Source organism: Neomonachus schauinslandi, chromosome 2, assembly GCF_002201575.2.
Source record: "Neomonachus schauinslandi chromosome 2, ASM220157v2, whole genome shotgun sequence".
Taxonomy (NCBI): Eukaryota; Metazoa; Chordata; class Mammalia; order Carnivora; family Phocidae; genus Neomonachus; species Neomonachus schauinslandi.
Window position 1 is genome coordinate 179214513 of NC_058404.1, and position 10579 is coordinate 179225091.

The following is a 10579-nucleotide window of genomic DNA, read 5'->3' on the forward strand; positions in this document are numbered from 1 at the left end:
CACTGGTCAAATATGTTGTGAGAAGAATCCACTAAATTAAGGAAGAGACTATTGATACCCTGAGCAGTGGAGGATGAAACAAGATTTCACTGGTTTGAGAGTAAATGTCAAATGAAGAAGTAAAGCCAATGAGATGAGATCATCCTTTCTGCAACTGCTTTGTAAACTACTGCAATAGTCTGAATGTTAATAGAAGAGAAAGAACTTGGCAGTGGGAGGAGGACAAGCGTATGAAGGGAGAGCGTCAGCAATTTGTACAACTTCCTATATTAGGAATATTAATCCTCAACTTACAGTATTTTTTAAAAGGGTACTCTTTTTACCAGAAACTATCTTGGTAATAACAGTAAAATTCAGCCATTAACTCCTGAGTAAGTGGGATTCTTGATAAATTTTTGGAGATTTCTTTTCTCTCACCATGCTGTGTATTAATTGGTTTGTTTTAGAAGATGAAGACTTTGAACTCGAAATGTAGGCAGACATTTAAAAATATTTCTCAGAAATGTCCTTTTCATGTTCTAGTGAAATGCTATTAAGTCAAATTTAGGTATTATGACATACAATGTGTGGTGAGGTTTCTCTGAGCACGGCTTCAAACATCTGAAGAGGGAAGGGCCCTGACTGCCCAGCTGACCCGTGCCCACCTCAAACACACACACATAAGCACACACACACACACACATACACACATACTCTATTTTAGGGAAGATCATAAAAGACTAATTCATGGTTAGTTTCTGTGAACACAATCAGGTCTTCATATGCTCAGGTAAAATTGTTTCTCCCTCTTTTACTAAAATGATTAAAAATAAATGACCTTGACTTCTGGTTTTGGGTTTCACATGTAAAAAGAGCTTGGAAGTTGTAACTTTGTCCTAATAACAAATAAAAAGCTGAACAGACCGAAAAACCAACAATTCTTCTGGGACTTGTAAGAGAGGGGAAAATACAAATCAAACTGCCCCTCTCAAGCTGAAGAGACCAACAGGTAAACAGAAGTCATCAGGACTTACCAGAGCAGGGACTCTCAAGCAGAAATCTTCCAGGGAGAGAGTTCTGGGGTAGGAAAATCAGAACTGTAATTGATGAATTGCTAGAAGCTCAATTCTGACAAGTCTGAGAACTAAAATCTCCAGGGGGACGCCAACCACAGAGGGCTCCTACACTTTTGTGTGGGTTACCTTCAGGAGCTCAACCTGGTGACTAGCAGAGTAAAATCTCCTCAGGCTCCCTAAGTGGGGAGGGAAAAAGGAATAATTTTTTTAAAGATTTATTTATTTGAGAGAGAGAGCATATGAGAGGGGGGAGGGTCAGAGGGAGAAGCAGACTCCCTGCCGAGCAGGGAGCCCGATGCGGGACTCGATCCAGTGATTCCAGGATCATGACCTGAGCCGAAGGCAGTCGCTTAACCAACTGAGCCACCCAGGCGCCCGAAAGGAATCATTTTTAAAGCCTCCTGAGCCCTCTGTTCTTAACAAGACCTGCCCTGGGAAAACTAGTTAAAACTTAACCTGCTAGGGTATTGTCAGATCCTAACTGACCTGGGGGAAGAGAAATACCCAACACCTGCTAGCTGTGGTCATTCTGTCCCACCTAAGAGGGGAGGTAAAACCTGAGAAACACTTGAAATGTATGGTCTGGGAGTATAGTCACTAAAAGACTCAGACCTAATCATAGGACCCGTAGAACACTTCCCCTCCACCTGCACCTCATGGCCGCATTACTAGAGACCTTTTTACAGCAATTCCTTTTACATTATGTCTGGCTGTGACCTCCAACTACAATTTTTCCTGTCTCATTGGAAACATTGAGTACAGTGTTTAATGATTTTGTTGTTGAAATACATAGAAAATAAAATCTGCTGTTTTTCTCATACATTTATTTATTTTTTATTTTGTAAAATGTAAACTGTTTCTTTGGCCCAATCCTGTAAGTAGCGTGCTCACCTACTAGCAGTTTATCAATAGGGAACACATGGGCTTCCCTAATGACATAAAAATTAGTACCTGACAGGGAACTAGGTCTGCAAAGCAGGGTTTTGCAATGGTTTCCTGGCATGTTACCCTAACAAGATGGTAAATGAGGTGTGGGACACAGATAAAGTGGGTGAAAAGCTCATAGTAAAATATGAGCGACAAACAAAAGATCTTTGCTCGTAAGGAATCTTGAAAAGGTTATATAAGGATGGAGGAATTAATGGATGACAAATGTGACAACCTCTGTGGTAAGTAACAAGATATATTACATTAAAATATCCAAATTATGTAAATTGCTTTGACTTTATATCTTTCAGAAACCATAAATCAAAGCTTAATTGAATATAAATGAAAAACATTAAATAATGTCATATTGCTAAAATAATATTTTCAAAGTATAAGACTGTAAGAATTGCTTTTGTTTTCCAATTTCAGATAATTTTAAAGAGTCAATGTAATATATGTGCTTCATTCAATCCAAATCAGAATTCATCAAGTCTATATGATAAATGTGTTGCTCCACATAAAAAAAGGAAAAAACAATAAAAATAAATGAAGCCATTATACATAAGAATTTTAAGTAATTTCTTTTAATTGCTGTGCAAGATCAATTATCTGGGGGCACAGAAGGCTTTTAACCTAATTCTCAAACCTCTCAATGGTCTATACCTTTTTTGATCTATGGACTCTAAAAAAATAACATTATTAAAAAAGATATTTTTCCCTGACAACTTACAAGGTTCTCCAGGAACTTTCACTTGTGGTAGAGCAAAATTTATTTTAGAAATACAATTAAACTAAAAAAATAATTTAAAAAAATATCTTGTATTCACATGTAATGTGAAAGCACATTTATCACATTATTTATCATGTTTTTTTCAAAAATACTTTTTGGTATTCTAATTGTTTTTAATAATTTTCAACAGAATTTTTGTTTTCAAATAAATGTATACTTTTTTGACTGTATACTTTTTCAAATAAATGTATACTTTTTTATACATTGAAAATGTATACATGTTCAAATAAATGTATACTTTATTATTTTAAATAAGAAAACAGGGAAATATCCATGTTACCTCATTGTTGGTACTTTGAATTCAACTATTTTCCTCTGCCAACAGCCACATGCTCATGCAGTGTTGATTCTTGCATTCAGGGGCTATTGGCCATGTGAAGATCATTTTGATGGCTGTATTAAAAAAAGGCAAGCAAATGTAAGATATGGTCTCACCATGACATCCTGATTTTTTGTAAATTAACTTGTTGCAAAACAAAACAAAGATTATCATATTCATAAAATGTAATGCAAATGTCAGCCAATTTGGTGATTTCAAGTCTTTTGTATGCCATACTCACTTCATTCTTTAATATTTAATTTTTAACTATTGAATTTCCTTATTACATATGATGGGAAACCCAGTATCTCCCAATAACCTCATCATTGGTCAAGAAACTTAAATTCCTCTTTATGGTCAATGTTCTGAATCCATTGAATCTTCATATTCCTGCACAAAAGTTATACTGAATATGTCATTGCCTTCTTCACTCTCCAAAATAACACAATTTAAGAAGTTTTGAATTAATGAGAGCGGAGGTCTCTCACAGCATATCGCTCATCATGGGTATCACTTTCTAGTAGAATATGCTGGGTTTGGGTGTGGATTATTCTACACAAAAGTCAGGCTGTATGGAATTCTGGTTCTACTAGATCCAATGTCTGTGAATGTGGGTGATTTTCTGTATCTGTGTCTCGGTTGACTTACCTGGAGATCGTGAGAATTCTGAGTTAATATTTGCAAGTTTTATTGCTAACCTACTGTCTGTTCTGTTTGCTGGCAGATTGTTCTGGTCCCCCGACCTGCTGTTTTATGGATATCTCAGAATCTTAAAAGTTTCTGCCATTTTATCACGTAGAGAAAATATTTCTTTTCTTTTTTAAAATTTTATTTATTTATTTATTTATTTGAGAGAGAGTGAGAGAGAGAGAGAGAGAGCATGAGCCAGGTGAGGGGCAGAGGGAGAAGTAGACTCCCCACTGAACAGGGAGCCCACGGGGCTCAATCCCAGGACCTGGAGATCATGACCTGAGCCAAAGGCTGAGGCTTAACCGACTGAGTCACACAGGTACCTGGAAAAAATTTTTCTTCTTGTTTTTTTCTCCATAGCCCATTTTGGCCATGACTTCAGGGTTGTTTTTGTATTGCTTAGGGGTATCAAGATATTGCCCTGAACTAGGGTTTGGCAAACTTTTTCAGTAAAGGGCCAAATGATAAGTATTTTAAGCTTTGTAGGCTTTAAGGTATACATTGCAACTACTCAGTTGTGCTCTTATAGCTCAAAAATATAGCCATAGAAAACACAAACACAAATGGGCAGATTGTGTTTCAATAAAACTACAGAAACAGGTGGCTTTTGCCCATAAGCCATAGTTTGGCTACCCCGGTAATGAAACGTGAGTGTGTCAAGCAGTACAAATACCCATAGACTATAGTTTGCTCGTTCCAGCATTAAAGAAAGGCAGATTGATGTTTTAAGATAATTTTAAGAAATATTTTATAAATGCAACTTTATGTTATATAAATGCCATACACTATATACAGTAAAACAATAATAAAATGAGCAATTGAGGATCTAACATCTGAGTTATCTAGTAGAGCATGACCAGTATAATTAAACTTTCCTCTGTTGCCCTTTAAATTATATGACTTCCTTTTTCGGGTTCCTCCACCACCTCTCTTACTCCTCTCTGAAAAGAATTATTAACTATATACATTATTTTCTTGGTTTTCTTTATCAGGTGATCCTTCTTATTTGTAGTATTTATGTTACATAAAATTGAAGTGAACACTGAATTAGCCAATACAGAACCATTGCTTAGGCAAAATATGGAGACACACACACATCGCACATAGATTGCCATCTTTAACCATAAAAACAACTCAACTTTGTAAATTTGATTTTATTTTACACAAGAGGAAAAAAGGTTCAGAAGTGTTACGTGACTTGCCTGAGGCCGCCCCCTAACAGATGCCAGGGTTGGGGTTCAGTTCCTCTACAACTGGCTCCAGAGTCAGACTTTCTTGCACTACAAAGCACTGTCATCTTCATTTTCTGGCCATCTCTGTGAGAGCTGAAACAAGACGACAGAGCTTCACCTTGTTAGACCTCAACTGGGAACATGCGCCTCAGTGACTAAAATTTCTCACTGTTCTGAGCATGTCTGAGAATGATATGAAAGTGTCCTGACTACTGATTTTTTGTGATCACAAATAAATTGTAGCAGGGAGGCAAATTACAAATACAGAATTTTAAACAATAACTGTTGACTGAAGTTTTGTTAAGTAAATATACATATATTTTAGTTTTATATACTTTTGATTTTTGTGTAATTGGTGCCATACCAAATGCTTACTTGCTTGCTCATTCAGTCATTCATTCATTTATTACAATGTTACTGTCAAGCAACGCATTTCTTTTTTTTTTTTTTTTAAGATTTTTTATTTATTTATTTGAGACAGAGAGAATGAGAGAGACAGAGAGCACATGAGAGGGGGAAGGGTCAGAGGGAGAAGCAGGCTCCCCACCGAGCAGGGAGCCCGATGTGGGACTCGATCCCGGGACTCCAGGATCATGACCTGAGCCGAAGGCAGTCGCTTAACCAACTGAGCCACCCAGGAGCCCCAAGCCACACATGTTTCTGAGATTATTCCATTTAATTTGATTGTGGCTCATTCATTTATAATTTTGTAGCTAATTCTGACATACAGATATAAAATTTCTTTGTCCATTCTTCTATTTGGGGGACATTTTGGCTGTTACGAGTTTCTTCCTATTAAAAACAATTCTGGTGTGAATATTTTTGTTCATGACTGTTGGTTAAAGAAAAAAAGTTTCCATGGGATATATTATCTTTATTTTCATTTACTTGATCACAGTTTCTATCTCTTTAATCCCTTAACGGAAGGGTAACATTAGTAGCTTTTCTAATCTTAATCCAAACTAGCATATAAGGGATAAAACTAAAGCTATAATTTCTTAGATTTTAAAATCTAGTATGATTATGTTTTCTTTTACTTTTTTTTTTAAGCTGATTTTTTTAAAGATTTTACTTATTTGAGAGAGAGCAAGAGTGAGAGAGCACAAGCAGGGGGAGCAGCAGAGGAAAAGGGAGAAGCAGACTCCCTGCTGAGCAGGGAGCCTGATGTGGGGCTCAATCCCAGGACCCTGGGATCATGACCTGAGCCGAAGGCAGACACCCAACCAACTGAGCCACCCAGGCATCCCTGATTAAGTTTTCCAATGCATTATTTAAATGCTTTGTATTCATGATCGTGAGTGTGAATTGGCATATAACTTTTTTATTGCCTTTTTTAAATCTGGTGTTAATAAAACGCCTCTTAAAATTAGATGGTGTTTTCAATTTTTCTATGTCTTTTAAAATTTGTGCATCTGTTCTTTAGAAATGTGGTAAAATACTTCTGTAAAACATATTCTGATGTTTTATTTTTTTATTTTATTTTATTTTTTTTAAAGATTTTATTTATTTATTTGACAGAGAGAGAGATAGCGAGAGCAGGAGCACAAGCCAGGGGAGTGGGAGAGGGAGAAGCAGGCTTCCCGCTGAGCAGGGAGCCTGATGTGAAACTCGATCCCAGGACCCTGGGATCATGACCTGAGCCGAAGGCAGACGCTTAACGACTGAGCCACCCAGGCGCCCCTGATGTTTTATTTTTTTATTGTTATTTTAATTAGCAATAATCGTGCCTCGGATAAACCTCATTGGCTACGATACTGCCACTGAGCAAAGCTATTTTTTATTGTTATTTTAAAATGATAAATTTATTCACTAAATTTCCCCTTAAAATAACTTGGAATGTATATTCTCTCTTTCTAACTTTTTGGTGATTCCTTTTGAAATTTTACCATAATCTATTTAATTTCAAAAAGTAGACAATTGCTTTCTAGAACAACAAAAATATATTGGAATTCTTTGCTAGTCATAATCCCCATTATAGGCTTATACATTATCATGATCTAAAAATTAGATGTTGGGCGCCTGGGTGGCTCAGTTGGTTAAGCGACTGCCTTCGGCTCAGGTCATGATCCTGGAGTCCCGGGATCGAGTCCCGCATCGGGCTCCCTGCTCGGCAGGGAGTCTGCTTCTCCCTCTGACCCTCCTCCCTCTCATGCTCTCTGTCTCTCATTCTCTCTGTCTCAAAAAAATAAATAAAATCTTTAAAAAAAAAAAAATAAAAAAAAATAAAAATTAGATGTTACTACTATTTTCTTAATACATTTGCTTAGAATTTTATGTATCTTTTTTAAATTTGTATTTGCCTGCCAGTTTTTTTGCTTCCCTGTTTTAGATATCTTTTACTTTATTTTTTTTGAAAATCATCATATATATTTGTGTATGTATATATGTATGCCTGTGATATCTACATTTTAGGGAAAGTCTGTTCATGGTAAGTTTTGTCAGGTTTTATTTATCTTATCCTTGTTCTTGAAAGAGAGTTTGCCAGGTACACAAATGAAAATTGATGACTCATTTCTTCCAACATTTTGCATATATTCTTCTACTGACTTTGCCTTTCTCATTGTTGCTGTTGGAAAATTTACTATTAGTTGAATTGTAAGTTTTTTTGTTTTGTTTTGTAGATTATTTTTGACTATTACTACTTGCCATACAGGTATGCATTTCTTTTAAATAATCCTGTTTGGGATATGTTGGAATTTTTCTTGATTACCTATTTTCAAATATTTTTGTTTTCCTCTCTTATAGACTACAATGATGTATCAGAGCCATTCCCTGGAAAATTTAGGGAGAACTTTATGATTAAATTTGTATTCCAGGGGCTCCTAGTTGGCTCAGTCATTAAGCGTCTGCCTTCGGCTGAGGTTATGATCCCAGGGTCCTGGGATCGAGCCCCACGTCAGGCTCCCTGCTCTGTGGGAAGCCTGCTTCTTCCTCTGCATCTCCCCCTACGTGTGCTCTCTCTCTGTATCTCTGTGTCTCAAATGAATAAATAAAATCTTTATAAATAAATAAATAAATAAATAAATAAATAAATAAATAAATAAATAAATTTGTATTCCAAGTTGACTTTTAGAATATGACTTTATTCTGTAGACATCTTGGATTAATAACAAATTAAAGCCTTGTGTTTTAAAAGACATGTGGCTATTTGCATAAGGACTAATAAGCACTACTGAAGAGAAAAAGGTGGTTGTGTTAAAATAGTTTTTCGCCTTTAAACATACATTTGATTCCTTTTTTTTTTTTTTTTTTTTTTTTAGAGGGAGTGTGCTTGTGAGCAGTGGGGAAGGAGCAGAGGGAGAGGGAGAGAGAGAATCCCAAGCAGACTCAGTGCTCAGCACAGAGCCTCACTTGTCCTGGATCTCATGACCCTGAGATCATAACCTGAGCTGAAGTCAAGAGCCAGATGCTTACCTGACTGAGCCACCCAGGTGCCACCTTTACATACATTTGACTCTTAACTCTTATTTCCCTTTCCTTTCACATATCAAAATTCAGAAAAGAGTTAATATTATGTTTGTTTCTACATACCTCACACTGGCTGAATGTCCTAGGAAATGGTGCCATAGAAGGATTCACTGTTGGTCTCTGCTGCTGGCATATTGAGCACTCAGCAGTAGGCATAGACAGAAGGTCCTTGGTAAGTGGAAGACTATAATGCTCAGCCCATGTATTATCTCCGTCCCTGCTACCATGGCCAATTTGTTCATGAACCCACTTGGCAATGACAGAGGTGATTAGGAAAAGATGCTGACTGATATCCACAGAACAGGTCATTCTATCCACTTGATTATTGAAATCCCCTTCTTCTGAAGTCACCCTTTTGGGAGCATTCACATGGGACACAACATCTTCATGTTTTCTGCCCATTCTGAGAGATCTAACTATATGTCTTCCCAAAATTTTGTTGTCACCAGTTTTGCAGTCATGTTCCATCCAAGTCCCTGACCATCCAGCCAAACCTTTGTCTACAGTACAAGAATTGGTATATAATTATACATGTGGCCATTTCTCTTTCCAAACAAATGACCAACCAGGTGCACTGCTTGAACTTCTGCCCATTGGGAGATTTTTCCTTCACCACTGTCCTTCATGGATGTCCCAGGAAAAGTCTGTAGCACTGCAGCTGTCCAATTTCTGGTGGTGCCTGGATATTATGCAGAACCATCTATAAACTAGGCCTAAGTCTTTTCTTCTGTCAACCAATCATAGGGAAATCCCCATGGTGCCATATGTGCCACCTGGAAGTGAGAACCAATGTAGCAGAAGTAGAGACCATGAGCATTTGTGTCTCTTCTTCACCTAATTTACTAATGCCTTTAGGTTCTCCTAGGACCCAATTATGTACATACCACTTCTGTTTGGTGATAGAGTGTTTTTATGCATGCCCAACTTTATGGCTTTTTGGGTCAGATAACACCTGGCTCATGATGGACCTCTCAGGTCACATGATAAGTTGGTGGTCCATGGTTAAGTGTTTAGTCTCTACTAAGGCCCAGTAGTAGGCCAAGAGCTGATTCTCAAAAGGAGAATAGCTATTTGTGGAGGATGGCAGAGCTTTGCTAATTGCCTGCACAGTGATTTCACTATAGGAACCTGCCATAGACTATAAAATTATCCCTACCTGCCCCTGAACTTTAAGCACCATTGTATCTGCTGGATTTTATGGCCCAAGTGGCAGAACAGCTTGCACTTCAGGCTGGATGTATTCCAGAGCCCTCTCTTCTGGGTCACACTTAAAACTGGTAGCTTTCCAAGTCCCTCAATAAATGGGCCAGAGTAATATACCCAAAAGAGGAACATGTTGTCTCCAAATTCCAAAGAAGCCCACTATGGATTGAGCTTGTTTTTTGGTTGTTTAAGGAAAGGCCAAATGCAAGGACTTCTCCTCCGACTTAGAAGGGATATCTCAACATGCCCTATATTAACAGATCCCTAAAAATTTCACTGAGGTAGAAGATCTCTAAACTTTTATCACATTTAATTTTCATCTTATGGCATGTACATTTCTTACCAATAACTCTAAAGTAGTTTCTACTTCCTGCTCACTAGGTCCAATCAGCATAATATCATCAAAGCAATGGAACTGTGTGACATCTTGTGGAAGGGAAAGGCAATCAGAGTCCCTGAAAAAAACATTATGACATACAGCTCGAGTCCTGATATACTCCTGAAGTAAAACTACTTCTGTTCTTGACAGTTGGCAGTATTATATACAAAGTCACCTGGCTTCTTGCTTCTTACAAGTTGTTGGAGTATCCAATGATGATATTTTATATTGCTGTATTGCTCCATTGCTAGATCATGCCACAGATAAATTAGTGTTCTTTACTACTAGAAATAGAATCATTAGCATTTAAACTAATCAGATTGGAAATCCAATTCCAGAAAGCCCAAACCAATTCAGAAAACTCATTCCTAAAATTCTGTTTTTCTAGAACTATTCTCACTACCAAGAATTTGTATTAGTCAGGCTTCTCCACAGAAATAAAACCAGCATATATATGTGTGTGTTGGAGGGGGGGGGCGCTGCTGTTTGTGTATGTATGTGTTAAGGAATTGGCAT

At 37.2% G+C, this 10579-nt stretch overlaps 1 non-coding gene across 1 annotated transcript; it reads right to left on the minus strand.

Moving 5' to 3' along the window:
• Window positions 1-6644: 6644 nt before the first annotated feature.
• LOC123324109 lies at window positions 6645-6785 on the minus strand. The gene has a single exon (XR_006539613.1). It is a non-coding gene; the product is annotated as a U4 spliceosomal RNA (small nuclear RNA).
• Window positions 6786-10579: the final 3794 nt, after the last annotated feature.